We start from the raw sequence: 15,616 nt of genomic DNA, 5'->3' as shown, positions 1-15,616 counted from the left end.
ATTTTTTTTTTTTTTTAACCATGTTTTAGTACATGTAAGCTTAGTAAATGCAAACATTTATTAAGAAACAGATTGACTTCCGTGGGGCCTGGTAGAGAGCTGAGTTAGTTAGAGCATAGGCACGGATCGCTTAGATCGTCGCTTCAAACCCCACCCGGTGTCAGTTATTTAGACATTTATTAATTGTGTTAGTCTTTATTATGGCTATGTTAATTCAAGCTTAAAATGTACTTACTCTGTTACGTTGTTTTAAGATCTAAAGTAACGTTTAATAAATAGCAAAAGGCTAATTAATGGGTAACTGCAAGACTTGCAAGACTCTTGCTGCAAGACCAAGACCAAGACCAAGACCGGGAGTGCAATACCAAGACCAAGACCAAGACCAGGTGTTTTGGCGCAAGACCAAGACCAAGACTGTCTAAGTCTCGTCTTGTTCTTGCATTTGGGCAACACTACTTCTAATTCTTCCTTTAATTGTTTGTAGTATGCAATTTCTTTTTTCGTACGGTCATATGAAATTGACACATGGCTGTAGATACCAGTTTTCAGAACCTTGGCTTGTCTGATTAATGCCGAGACGTCATTTTCATCTTTAAGTGTAATCTTGATCGGACGATTTTTACCTAGTGCTGGTTGTCCAAGCCTAAATATTTTGAGTTCATTGACATTCACGCTAGTATTCATACTTTGAATTATTTTTTGGACTTCCTGTGTATCACTACCATTGCGACTATTCGGAGAGAGCTGAGTATTTTGCTCAGGTACACCAAATAAAATAGCATTGCGTTTGCGTTTTCTACGCTCATTTATTTCCTGAATGACTTCTTCCATAACCAACATGGTTGAAGAATTCTTCAATGATTGGTTTTCATTTTTAAGTGCTTGAATATCAGTTTGTAAAGTTAAAATTAATGCTTTCAGATCTTTTATTTGGTTCCCAACCTGCCTACAACTCATGCAGGACCAATCGAATCCTTTATCATTATCATTAAACAATTCCAGTTCTACATTACTAACATTTACACAGGTATGTCTAAAAATTCTATTGCAAACGGAACATTTTATCATTAAATTCGATTTATACGATTTACTACAGCAGGAACAAATCATATTCGAAGTCGAAGGCATGATAAAAATCGTTGAAGATACGCCTATGTATTTATACAGTAATTAAGAATTCTCGTTGTTGTTATTATTATCTTAATTGGTGTTACAATTGTAGGTTAGGACGTATAAATACAAAATATTGACTAAAAATTCTATCAAAAACTCTTTTAGGAAGATAAATTTCTTACTGTTTATGTCCGTATATTTAACTGCAAATATTTGTGTGGTTTCACAATCACTTTCACCTCATTACACGAGTTTTTTTAAAAAATGATAACAGTACCTTGCAAACACCTTCGCACTGGTCGGCTTCTAATGACTGACTACGTATGACTCGTGTAAACTGAACTGGTGTAAACAAGAGAACCCAGCAGCCAATTCTCAGAAAAACACAAATCATCAACTTCACAAAAAAAGCAGTATTTTTCAGGCAGAAATAACGGCAATCCATCACTGCGTGGAAGAAATAGAAATGCAGAAAATAACGCACCGTTCAGTTGCCATCTTCACAAATAGACAGGCAGAGCTTAAAGCACTCAATTTTGTAGATGTCAATTTTAAGTTAGTATGGGACTGTGTGAGTGATACAATATAAGGAAAGTAAACAGAAATTAAATTGCTATCTGTGAAGTAATATAACAGTAATATATTATACATTTTAAAGTAGACGACTTTAAAATGATATTGCCAATATTGTTGAGTTGCGTTCCTGGGACGACTTTACTTGCAAGAGATATTTATATATTTATATTTATTTATATAATTTTTTATACAAGGAGCGTATGTTTTACATTCTAGAACAACTACATGAACAAAAATAAAGGAAATATAGGCAATAAAAAAATTCCAAGCCAGTAGACTACAGTTTATCATAGAACTAGGTATACAATACAGAATGCAATTACAATTATTTATAACAGAATTTAATCAGAATCTAACAGAATCTAATAGAATTTAAGTACAAATTTAAATCTCTACTAATAAATCCCCAGGATGAGTCTTGTCTTTCTACTAATGCATTTTACCTTCTAAATCCTACATAAATTTAAAACTTTGGCGTCGATTACAATGATTCGTGATTGATATTTTTGAAACCCCCAACATTTAATTAACGTCCGACTATGTCACGAAGTGTGTCGTCAGTCTTATCTATTTAAATATTTGGACGGTGGGCCTAATTGGCCGCAAGGGAGGCCCTTAGAACAGTGTCATCAGCGCCGATGGTACAAATTGCAGACATCTCGGAATGTGTGTCGTGCCGACTAGATCTCTTTATCGGCTTTATCTGAACTTGCGGTACTGAATACACGGTATCCACATTTTGGTGATGGGGATAAAAGGATTCTTAACTTTTTTGTGACTAGATATGTTAGGCCGGGTTAAAATATTTTTTTTTTCAAATAAAAGTCTGTAGCCAAAATTGGTTTATCATTTAATTATTTATTTTTATTTTAGTTAAAGGAACGGTGTCATATGATTTAGTTTTTTTGATACAAAGTTATGTAAAAATTCAAGTGCTAAATTAAAGCAAAGAATACCCACTGGGGCTCTAGGCTAACTACAACTAAAGGAAAAGAACTATTTTCAGCTGTGAAAGAACAAAAGGGTGAAGTAATAATATGCCAGTAACATACTAGCCTACCGATAGGAACGAAATTCCAGACCTGATAGATTTCTTTATTTACAAAAATATTTCAGCTAACTATCTGGACATCAATGACGACTGGAACATAAACTCTGATCACTCACCGATAATTTTGTGCAAACTATAAGTGATACAGCAATCCAAAAAGGTTTCAATTCAATACTGTCTAACAAAAAAACTGACTGAGAGAGCTTCAAAATAAACCTTGAACACAAAATTATTAATCTTGTTGTTCCATTGAGAAACACAAGGCGACGTGATGAAGAATTAGAAGTTTTTATAAAAAATATTCAACAGATAGCTTGGGAAAATACTCCCACAATGAAACAACTATCCAAAAGAAATCCGAGAACTAATAGTAGAAAAAAAAAGTTAAGAAAAAAACGGCAGCAATACAGAACTCCACGAGACAAAACTCATCTAAATAATGCTACACAAAATTTAAAAAGGGAGATACAGAATATAAAAAATTCAACAATTGATTCCTTTTTACGTAATTTAACAGCTGACCAGAACACAGATCATTCGTTATGGAAGGCACCAAAAAGAATAAGAGACCAATTAGTCATTCTCCTCCTATTAAGTTAGAGGACGGGGCTAGAAATAACGAACAGAAAGTAAAACAATTTGCAGATCATTTAGAAAGCACGTTCAAACCCAACGACAATGATGGTGAAGAAATGAGATGAAAAAACCATTCCAAACCGAAGAAAGAATAACGTTGACATTATTTACAGTTGTATCAACAGAGATAAAAAAGAATATAAATCCTAAGAAAGCTCAAAGATATGATCTCATAACAGGAGAACTATCAAAAAGTCTACCAAGAAAAGCCATAGTTAAGCTGACACAGCTAATAAATGCTGCTTTTAGATTAAGATATGTTCCCAGACTCTGAAAAGTAGTCCACGTAATAGTCCTACTAATGAAGTGACATCCTATCGACCAATATCACTCCTTTCGGTGATGTCAAAACTATTTGAAAAACTTCTACTGAAAAGATTAAAGCCAATAATAGGAAGAAAAAATCTTACACCAAATCATCGATTTGGTTTAAGAAATAAACATTCCACTATAGATCAAGTTCACAGAATAACGAATATAATAGAAAAAAACATTAAAAGAAAAGAAAGTCTGCTCTATAATCTTCTTGGACGTCGCACAGGCATTTGATAAAGTCTGGCATGAGGGTTTAAACTGTAAACTAAGAACGATCATGCCTAAACATTATTCGGAAATCTTAGAATCATACATTGTGAACAGATAGAGTAAAACAAGAAGTGTACACCGATCTAAGGGAGATCAAAGCTGGCATACCACAAGGGAGTGTATTAGATCCGGTCCTGTACCTATTATTCACGTGTGACATTCCAGAGCTAGAACAAAACACTATTGCCACGTTCACGGATGATACAGCCATACTAGCGATAGGAGACTAGTGAAGAAGCTGGTAAGCTGAAACTAAATACAATACATACCTGGACCAGAAAATTGCGAATAAAATTAAATGAGACTAAATCTGCACACATTAACTTTACAAATAAAAAAAATAGAAAATTTCCCAGTTAGAATAAATGATACCCAAGTTTCTTATGCAACATAAGCAAAATACTTGGGCATCATCCTAGACGCGAGACTGCGCTGGAAAGTCCATGTCAAAAAGAAAAGGGGGGAGCTGGATATTAGATATAAGAAATTGTATTGTCTGATTTAAAAAAATTTAACATTATTCATTCATAATAAATTATCCATTTACAAGCAAGTATTGAGGCCAGTATGGATATATGGGTGCCAACTGCATCAAAGCTAGTAATCTACATATTATCCAGAGATTTCAAAACCAAGTACTGAGAAACATTGTTGATGCTCCTTGGTATATCCGTAACAGCAACCTCCACCAGGACCTGAATTTGGAAATTGTGACCGAAGTAATCAAGAGAACAGCAGCAAGTCACGAGCAGAGGCTGCATAGTCATCTGAATGTTGTGGATATCCAGCTTCCTGGCAGCACTAAATTAAAGAGAAGACTCATACGGACAAAACCATTTGAGTTAGTGTAAATGTGTAACAGTTTATAGTGTAAAAAGCAGAGTATAGTGCTGTGAGGTTATTGCATGTTAGTTGTAGTGCATTATTTGATAGATAAAATAAGAGTAAGTCATAAGATAAGCCCTTAGATTTAAGTATTTGCTGTTTATTAGGTTTAGATAAAAAAATATCTGATAATTGGTCATTTGTGACCAGATAACAGTATACAAACACCGTACGGGTGTTATAAAAAAATCACTGAATATTTTTATCGACATAAAACTTATTTTTGATGTTTTTCATTTCATAACATTTTTCTTTAAATGCTGAAAATGCTTAAAAATAAAAAAAAATAATAGCTCAGACACAATTACATTTTTTTTTTAAATATTGCACATAATGTCTCAACAACGGGCCTATTTTATTGACAAAGATAAGAAGCTACTTATTTTGAGGCGTGTGGTTTTGGATTTTCTATCGTTAACTCCGGTCATTAGATGAAATTCCTGAGCAGTGAGTGTTATGTCCGGGTTAGATAGTAAGCTTCTTTTATTAGTATAGATCACAGAATAATTTATAGAAAGAGACATTTAAGTTATAGATAAGTTGACGCCGAATTAACCGGCGTCTGCTAAATATTTGTCGAAATATGTTTTTATCCAGATATTTTATGTTTTCGTTAAAATATATTTGTAAAATAGAATAACACTGCTATCAAAGCAGGTAAAAATACAGCAAAAGACATTTGTAGTTTTTCTTACCAAAATCTTAAAATAAAAACAAGTAAAACATTTGTATTTTTTGCACATTTAACATCTTGGTATATGAATCTGAATTTATATTATATTAGAAAAGTACTACCTAGAAAAAAAATCAATATTTATATCATCTCTGACAGAATAATCCTCTTTCTATGAGCCGTATGGGTATCAGCAGGGTACTAACCTGGACGTAGACCCCCTCCTCCTTTATCAGCGCTTATAACCGGCAAAAGTTCTGTTGAGCTACTCGGTCCACCCAACGAAACTGCAGACAAAATTATTAAAACAACAAAATGAAAGCCAGAATAGATGGACAACTGACAGAACCTATAGACATAGGCAGCGGAATAATACTCATTGAGCCCTATGATCTTCAATTTAATCATGGATGAAATCATCAAAAGTGTCAACAAAGGAAGACAATACAGCATGGGAAACACAGAAGTAAAAATACTTTGTTACAAAGACGACGCAATATTGATAGCCCAAGCCCATTTTTTCAAACATGTCAAATTTGGGCAGCTGTCAAAATGGCTGCATTGTACTAAAATTTGACATGAAAAAACAAGAACATCAGACAGTGGCGAAGATATGCAACAGGGCAGAATGGAAGTACGTTTTTAAACAGACCAAGACTCACAAAGGATTGAGGCGCCTTAGAAAAAGAAGAAGAAGAAGGAGATGCCTAAAAAAGATTAGACTTTCTCGAACTAAATTTTTTTAGGTAGCAGCGCTCTAATCGGCAAAGGTGGTTACTTGCCAGACAACCAAATAGTAATAATAATTTTTTGAAAAAGCAGTGCTAGCTGAACGTTATAAGGGGTGTTTCAAAAAGGTATATCATAAATTAAATTACGCATTCCGGAGACAAAAATGTATTGATTGAATCCAACTTACGTTAGTACAAAAGTGTGTACAAAAAAAGTTACAGCCCTTTGAAGTTACAAAATAAATTTTTTTTTGCATTATCTTACTTTCTTGTTCTGAAAGCATTTTTCATACAAAAGAAACAACAAAATCTAAGCGCACAAAAAAATTTACGAGTACGTTCAAATCAAATGAATTTTGGGGCATCCTTAGTTTAGCACATAATTTTTAAAACGTTTTTGCCTCTCATCACTTTTTTGAAAAACTAGTTTCTTCCTAGTTGGCCATAAAATTACAAATTAGTTTGTACGGATACAATAATTACAAACAGTTCCATCAATAATAGTCAATAATTTGAAGCTATCATTTATTGTGTGAATAAGATTAATATTAAAAATTTTGATATTACTATGGCCTACACATTTCAGGAAATGGCAGATATGCATTTAACTTAGGGTAAGTTGGATCAGATTAAATTATGATTTCAATAAACTGTCAGGAATATTGTAGGTAAATGCCAAGGAAATATTGCAGCAGCCGCAAGGCGTTATGCAGTAAAATACCCCAATCGAAATACACCCAATAGACGATTATTTCTGACGGGTACATTCCAACAGCAAGATGCTGGCAATAGTGGTCGTCCAATAATGGATGCAACTGATGGAGGCATTTTAGAAATCATTGAAGAAGTCCCTGGAGCAAGTACAAGGGTAATAGCTGCTCAACTAAATGTTCTTCACGTAAGGGTTTGGAGGCGTTTGAAGGATCAGCTTCTTAAACCCTATCACTTAACAACGGTTTAAGAGTTATTGGTTGAAGATTATACTAAAAGGATTTGATTTTGCGATTCGTTGTTAATGGAAAACACTCGAAGTGTTAATTTTATTAGAAATATTTTGTTTACCGACGAGGCTACCATCAGTAGAAATGGAATAACAAACCATCATAACGAGCACATTTGTGCCGACGAAAATCCTCACGCCAAAAAATCGACTCATCATCAACGAACTTTCAAAGCTAATGTTTGGGCAGGAATTGTGGATAACAATCTAATAAGCCCAGTATTTCTTCCCAACAATTTAAGTGGTGATAATTATTTGCAGTTTTGGCAAACGATTTCTAAGAGTATTTGGAAAAAGTGAATATTGCAATAAGGCAAAATATGTGGTTTCTACAAAATGGCGCTTCACCGCCTTACAGTAATGAAGTCCGGGAATACCTTTGCAGTCAGTATCCTGGTCGGTGGATTGGAATAGGTGGTCGTAACGCACCTATTTCTTGGCCACCCAGAAGTCCAGGTCCTAACCCCATAGACTTTTGCTTTTGGAGGTTTATGAAAGAGAAAGTGTATTCTGTAACAATAGAGGACGAACAACAATTGAGGGTTAGAATAATGCAAGCTGCAAATTAATTTCGTCAGAAAAATATGATTTTTCAAACGATATCAAATGTGTATTGAAGAAAATGGGGGTCATTTTGAACATTTATTGTAACATCATATTTATAGAGGTTATAGACATTTTTTGTACTTGCTAATTCATTTAAGCCATTTATTTAGTTGCACGCAATTTTTTAAAGGTTAATCAAAAAGACCGTAATTCAATAAAAACTGTTTTTTGAAAAAAGTGATAACAGGCAAAAAAAAAATTTAAAAATAATATGTTAAACTAATGATGCCACAAAATTCATTTGATTTGAACGTACACAAAAGTTTGGGGGATTTAGGGCTGCACACCCCCTTAAAATTTTTCTGTGCGCTTAGATTTTGTTGTTTCTTTTTTATGAAAAGTGCTTTCAGAACAAGACAAGATTGGATTCAATCAATTTATTTTTGTCCTCGGAATGCGTGATTTAATTTACGACATACCTTTTTGAAACACCCAGTATTATACAATGGGATAGTAAGGCTTAGAAGAGTTATCAACAACATACGATTAGTCGATGACCAATGATTAATACAAGATCTAATGAACAGTTTGAAGTATAGACACTAAATTACCAAGCTAAGTTGGGCAAATGGGTGTCTGTTTCTTTGCTGTTTTGGTGGCGATAAGAGATTATAGAATATAGATACAGATTACAATAAAAGGAAATATTTCGAGATTGAATTTTACAAATTAAAATTCATTCATTTATTCTTTTTCAAGTTAGGACGACTATTTAAAAATTTATTTATGTTGATTAATATCTGTTTGGTACTAAATTAAGACCATTATTTTAGTGATATCTACAATTTTTTTGATATATAAAACAATTGCGTATTTAGTTAATTCTTAAATAATAATATAGTGATCCTTTCGAAGACGTAACAAATTCTTTCTTCCCAAAAAAGCGTCATTTTCTGTCGTAAAGTCTGAAACAGCAAAATTTTCGCAACGTCTACTTACTTTTTTAAATGTATTTATGATGTAATGTAGAGATATTACATACCGAAACCTGTACTTTTCCTTCGTTTAAGACATCGGATGCTACTGCAGAGACATTACGACTAAAGTGAGCAGACTCACGAAGGTAGGATTTTAAATTCACAACCATCAATTAGGAAAAAATGAATTATTCATTTTTAATGATACATCTCGAAATAATTGACGACTGACACATTAATTCAAAGAAGAAACGAGTTAACTAGGTATAGCCTCTCTAAATGATAATAATATTATCGTTATAGAAGGTATATAAAGTATTTTTACATTTCTAGTGCTTCTGTTTAATTATTGATACTTTAAACAATTATCATAGGCGTACAGACGTATATTTATTTAAGGTATTTGTTTGTGAATTATATCAACTTTGTTGCCGATTTAAGGTCATTACTCACACTTTGGATGTTGGCAATACGATTTCTAAATTGTTGTTTTATAGTTAGTTGTTCTTAATAACTCTCTAAAATATCTTACCAAACTAGGCTTATTTTGTGAGAGATAATGTTTTGTTCTTTTACAATTTATATTCACAATTTGCCAGAAGTATTTTTCTATATTATGTCGTAAGTTGCATTGAAATCCAAATACCCGTTATAAATTATATTTTGGAAATATTTTTCAAACTTATACAGGGTAAAACTTTGATTTTTAACATTTGGTTCTCAGAGACGTGAGGTAACGATATTTTGGTGAGATAGGGAAGAACGATAAATTCGAAAAAATTATTCCTAAATCTATTTGAAGAAACGGTAGAGGAATCGGGCTTTTTATAGTGATTTGGAATATAATAGCCGATGGTATTTATTCCGTAAATTAGTTTTTTGAATGTTTACAATTTATACATTGTGGGAAGGTAACTTCAGGCTCCACATCGGTAACAAAATATTTTTCTAGGACGACGACATTCACGGTGAGGGTGACCTTTGCCCTGACAGTTCCAACATGCGGTAGAAGAATTTTGTTTTGAAGTTGAGGTAGGTGAGAGTTCCTTTCTGATCGATGCTTTTTGAAGAAGTTATTACTGAAAGAATTGTTTCTATGCTAGAAATATTTCGAAGGATTTTTCTGGACGCATTTTTGGTTTTCCACACTAAATATAGAACGAAGGTCACGTTTGAAAACTGAAGCAGCATTTACTTCGACGGTATTGATGATAGAATATTCCGGTAAAAGATTTGAACGAATATAAGATAACTTTTTACGTAAGGTTGTCTCGGTAATATTTTTATTAAGTTAAGTATGTTCGCTTGATAGAGAACAAAAGTATAATTTTTACTTTGCTTGCGGTTTTTTATCTGTTCCCACAGTTCGTCTTCGTAACGATGCGGAAGGAATGTGGATTTGACTAATTCGACCAGTTGTGGCCAAGAAGTAAGTTTAGATTTAACACTTCTAAACCATTTAGCCGCGTTACCCGAGAAAAATTCCACGGCAGATCGGAAAAGGGTCGTCTCAGGAATATCAGGCGATTCGGCAAGATCTTGTATTTTTTCTAGAACACTGAACAAATGTTTAGGTTCGCCGTAAAATTTAATATTCTAGTCAGCTACGTTGATAAGAGTATTTACGTGAACAATAGGGTTAATGACTGGTACAGGTCCTTGGGATGTTAAAGATAGATTTACGGTATTCGGGTCGGTAGCGATGATCTTGTCTAAATTAGATTCTAAAATAAGGCAGGTAGAGATAGCTTCATCTTTAAAGTCTATTCACTAGGATTCTGTGGATCTGGAGTTAAACGTTGAATTCGCAGGGAGAGATGAGATAGATAAGCCTTATATCTTTTGTAGACGAAATCGGTAGGATTTCCTTAGAATTCGGATATAAATATAAGGTTTTCAAATTCGGAAAAGATAAATTCGATTTGACTCGATTCCTCTTCAAAGATAAGAAGTTTTCCGCATTGAATATACGGCCGTAGGATGCAACTAATCGACAGCAGAGTATGACTAATCAGCGGCAAAATGTAACTAAACCTTGTAGGCGATACTAAATATACGGCAGTAGTTGACAGTAATAGAAATATAAACTATGAGGTATGATGTTTGATGTGTGAAGTGTGAAGGCAAACAGAAGTGACATTAAGTCTATAGGTAATAAAAAAAAATCGAAATTAGCGGGACAGTTATAAGACATAATCTAAACGACTTACCGCCAAGTTGACCGGCTTAACTCGAAGGCTGGTACACAAATAAAGTAATAGGTTTAAAATACGTTCGAGAACTTAAATTTTCTCTAAAGAGAAGATTTTTTTTTGCTCATGTGAGATTGGCACTAATTATGTTTTAGAATTGAGAAGCGACTCGGTTGAAAGGGGCTATTTTCGAAGGTTTTTTAGAAAACCAGAGAATTATAGTTGTTCTTAGTGAAGGGTTAGTGCAGAGACAAAGCACACAAGCTCCTGACTTGTTTCTGAGAAAGGAAAGGAGCATAAGAGAACCATAACTTGCCCTCGATATGCCAATTAGAAAGCGTAGCATAATTCTTTTAAGGAACTGTTAGACATGGGCATAGCTAAAATAATTTTGTGAGGACAAAAATTTGGAAAAATTTGCGGGATGATTGAACATGCTTGAGGGGTAGCAAAATAAACAAAAGATCAAAATTTCAATATGATTAAAACAATTTTCAGGGATAAATAAATTATTAATGTGTTAAAGCACATCGGTAAGCAACACATTCTTGGATGCGCAGAAACTCTCTTCTGATTAGGTGGTCAATATCCTCCTAGGGTATCCCGTTCCATGCCCTAATAAACTCCTCCCAAAGTTTAAAGAGGATGCTCGAAATTAAGAAGTCTCCGACCCATCATGTCCAACACTCTAGTGTTCTAAGCCAACAAGCTTTTCGTAAAATGTTCATAACTGTCGATTGTGATGAGCAATTTGTATCAATTAACAACGGTAAATCAGTAGGCTTTGTCAGAATGAAAGTTTTTATATTAATACCTTTTTAATCGGTCTGTATGGCTTAAATTTTAAAAATGAACTTTTCTGTACAAAAATTAGGAGATATGACCTGGGTGGTGAAATTCCGTTTCACTTGGTACTTATAGATTCTAAACCATACAGATATTGCGATTATTAAAAGGAATCCCAAAGGAAGGTAGTTAATGGTACTTTTGAGGTAAAAACCCCATCACTAGTTGACTGCATAATTTGGATAATACCAGCAGTTAAGTAAAAGTTATCATAGAAGTCGGTAGCAAAATCTCGCAGGTTCCTTAACTAAAATCGCTAGCTGAAAAATATTCGCTTCGCTTATTAGTATATTGTATTTTGTCAGTGAGTAGTTCGCATTGAATTATTCTTTCATAAATATTAATAAATCAACCATTGATAGTACTTAGTGTTTCCTAAAACTGCAGTTATTATAAGTTAAATTATTTTATTCAAACGAGCAGTGTTGCCAGTAGTTCGCTTTTAACGTAAAAATGACATTCCGCTAAGCAGTTATTCTTGCAATTAGATATAATAGTAAAATAAGACTAAGTGAAGTGTAGTGAAACATCCCACAACACAGTGTTATCTGACAATACCACCATTCACCATACATTTTACACATGAACGTTCCTTAATGCCTAGCTAAAATCGGAAATTGCTATTTAGAATTAAATTTTAGTTAGTGTTTAATCTGTTTTTCATTACTAGTCAATTCTTCTCTCTGCGTTCTTATACAGTTCTGCATCCAGAATATATCAACAGCAATATATGAATGGAGGAAGCCAAACGTAAGAGCTTTTAGAAAATTAATAAATTAATTTGTTTGCACTGTAACACTGCGTGCTACAATGATATATGCAAGGCCAGAATCGCTCACTGTCGAAGAGATTTGGGCGGGGTTTTTTTTAAACATATAGAAACTATATCGTATCTTAAATCCAAGCACAATTAGTTAATATGAAATTATAATTTATTATTGGACGCCACCCCTGGTTTATCCTCGAAGGGGACGAGCAAAAAAAATTAAGATTTATCGAAAGTTTACAAGAAAACTATTCTTTATTATTTCTTAGTAATGAACAAAAAGAAAACATTAAAAGTTACGTCATCCCAAAGGGATACCAAAATACTATTTTATGTTTACATTATCATAAACAAAAAAGCTTTGTATCGTATTAAATTAAGAATTAGTTATAAAGAAAATGAATATATATATATATATATATATATATATATATATATATATATATATATATATATATATATATTAACGTGATTATTTCAACCAAAATACAATTTATAAATATGTTGGAAATATCGGGTATGTGGTCTACATTAAATAAAAAATCTTTGTTTTTTCTAAAGCTCAATATTTCGCCATTTATTTGATGGCTTCATCGGGAGTAACTGTAAAAAACAAACATTTCAAAACACTGACGTACACTTAGATTTACAATACTTACAGAAATTAAAAGATTATACACATAAATAAGTTATACTTACAATACTTACAGAAATTAAATAAATTTAATTTCTGTAAGTATTGTAAATCTAAGTGTACGTCAGTGTTTTGAAATGTTTGTTTTTTACAGTTACTCCCGATGAAGCCATCAAATAAATGGCGAAATATTGAGCTTTAGAAAAAACAAAGATTTTTTATTTAATATAGACCACATACCCGATATTTCCAACATATATATATATATATATATATATATATATATATATATATATATATATATATATATATATATATATATATATATATATATATATATATATATTAACCCCAAATTTCGAAATTTGTTTACATTGAAAATAATATAGTTATTTATCAACTAGGAATAATAGAGAAATTAAACCTTTAAATAAAATTAAAACACTTCCTATATTTTCATTCTTTGAGTTCATAATCATTTCTGTTTCTTGAAAGTAGGTATAATAAAAATTGGTACAACCTGAATCTGCTCTGTTTCTTTTCTTATTTAATCAGTCAACCAAATGAACCATTGATTCGGCTACGTCCTATATCAATCCACCATCTCCCTGATAAGAGGGGTTAGGTATTCCATAAAAAGATACCGCTACTGGGCCATGATCTGGAATAACTCCATACCAATATTATCTTGCGACATGTGTTAGAAATATATCACCATTATAGCCTCTCCAATAAGGGTCTCTAAATAAGACCCACTTCGGAAACACGTTGGACGTGGACACGTTAACGGTTGGACGTTAAAAAAAAAGAGCGAGACGCTATCATGGCGCTCTGATTCTGGCGTGAGTGACAAGTTGATGAATAGGCTCATCTACCGGATATATTTGGGAATTACAGAAGAATCCTTAAGTCGGCTACAAGTACTTGACAGATAGATGGGGTTAGTATTTTATTTAAAAAAAAATAATCGAAATTATAATGATTGTCTTTTGAATCTTTTGAAACGGTTACAGCACTGAGTCAGTTGCAAGGATAACAGAAGGTCAACTCTACGTCAATCAATCCCCTGTAGAAAGAGTGACGCACTACAACTAGCTGGGCACCATAATAAATGAAGAATGGACCAACAACCAGACTAGAGCACGCATCGGAAAAGCTAGATCCACCTTCAATCGAATGGAGCCTTCTTTAAGAGTCACAACCTCTCTCTTGATACAAAATTAAAAATGCCGCGATGCTACGTCTTCTCTGTCCTTTTTTATGGTGTTGAAGCGTGGACCTTGAACGGAGATATGTTCAGAAAACTGGAAGCATTTGACAGGTGACTATATCGGAAAATACTTAAGATCCAGTGGACTGACCGAGTCACAAATGAGGAGGTCCACAGAACAATAAATAAGAACCGAGAGGTACTGACCATCTTAAAATCTCGAAAGTTACAATTCTTCGGACATATTATGCGAAATGAATCCAGATATACTCTCCTTCAAGCCATCCTGCAAGGAAAACTATTTGGAAAACAAGGTCCAGGAAGAAGAAGAACATCTTGGTTAAAGAACCTCACAATCTGGTTTAATACAACATCTACATCAACATTCTGCGCTGCTGCAAATAATATAAAGATTGCCATGATGATCGCCAACATTCGTAACGGATAGGCACATCAAGAAGAAAAAGAGTTAGTTGCATATGAAGAAAATGAGAAAACCAAAACTGTTATAAGTGAAGAAAAGGAATATGATGTACTTTTAGCTGCTACTAAATATGCTACTAAATAAAATTCTCCGTAAATATGAAAAGCGTTCCAACCGACTCACTCTGTGATTTTCTGAATGATCAATTGCCACTACTACTGCAAATTGTTAACTTAATATTCGACAAAGAATGTGGTTTTTACACGACGATGCTCCAATTCATCACACTACTCTTATTCACGATCTTTCATCGATTACGAGGACGAACTGTTTGACCACCGCTATCACCGAAATTGCCAAAAATTGATTTTTTAGGCTTGGGCTATATAAAAACCTTGTGTACTAGAAGAAGTATGGGAAGTATTAGAAACGAAATATTTTGAAAAAATAAAATATAGGGTTGAACAAATAAAAAAATGGGGACATTGTAATTTTCTTTTGTAGTTCATCGTGTATACGAATATTCATAAATGATTTCTGTTTAACTTAATTTAAAAACTAGAAAACAAATAATAGATTATTTTATTAATAAAATGTATCACCTTAAGAATAAAAATTGACTCATTTCCAGTATGAAGAAGAATATGATCATCTTTATACTGTTCTGAAGCTATTTTCTTGTGACATTTTAAATTAATTACTATTTAAATGGGAAACAATTTGTTTAATTTACTAATGTTTGTATTTTGAGAACGATTTTCGAAGGGGAAA

General features: G+C 33.0%; 1 protein-coding gene across 3 annotated transcripts in view; it reads right to left on the bottom strand.

The window, feature by feature from the left end:
- al (aristaless related homeobox) overlaps nucleotides 1-15,616 on the bottom strand; it is a 513,209-nt gene that overhangs the window by 104,561 nt on the left and 393,032 nt on the right. The gene's annotated exons all lie outside the window — the stretch shown is intronic.

Source organism: Diabrotica undecimpunctata, chromosome 6 (assembly GCF_040954645.1).
Source record: "Diabrotica undecimpunctata isolate CICGRU chromosome 6, icDiaUnde3, whole genome shotgun sequence".
NCBI classification, from domain to species: Eukaryota; Metazoa; Arthropoda; class Insecta; order Coleoptera; family Chrysomelidae; genus Diabrotica; species Diabrotica undecimpunctata.
This window is presented reverse-complemented; position numbering and strand designations above follow the sequence as displayed.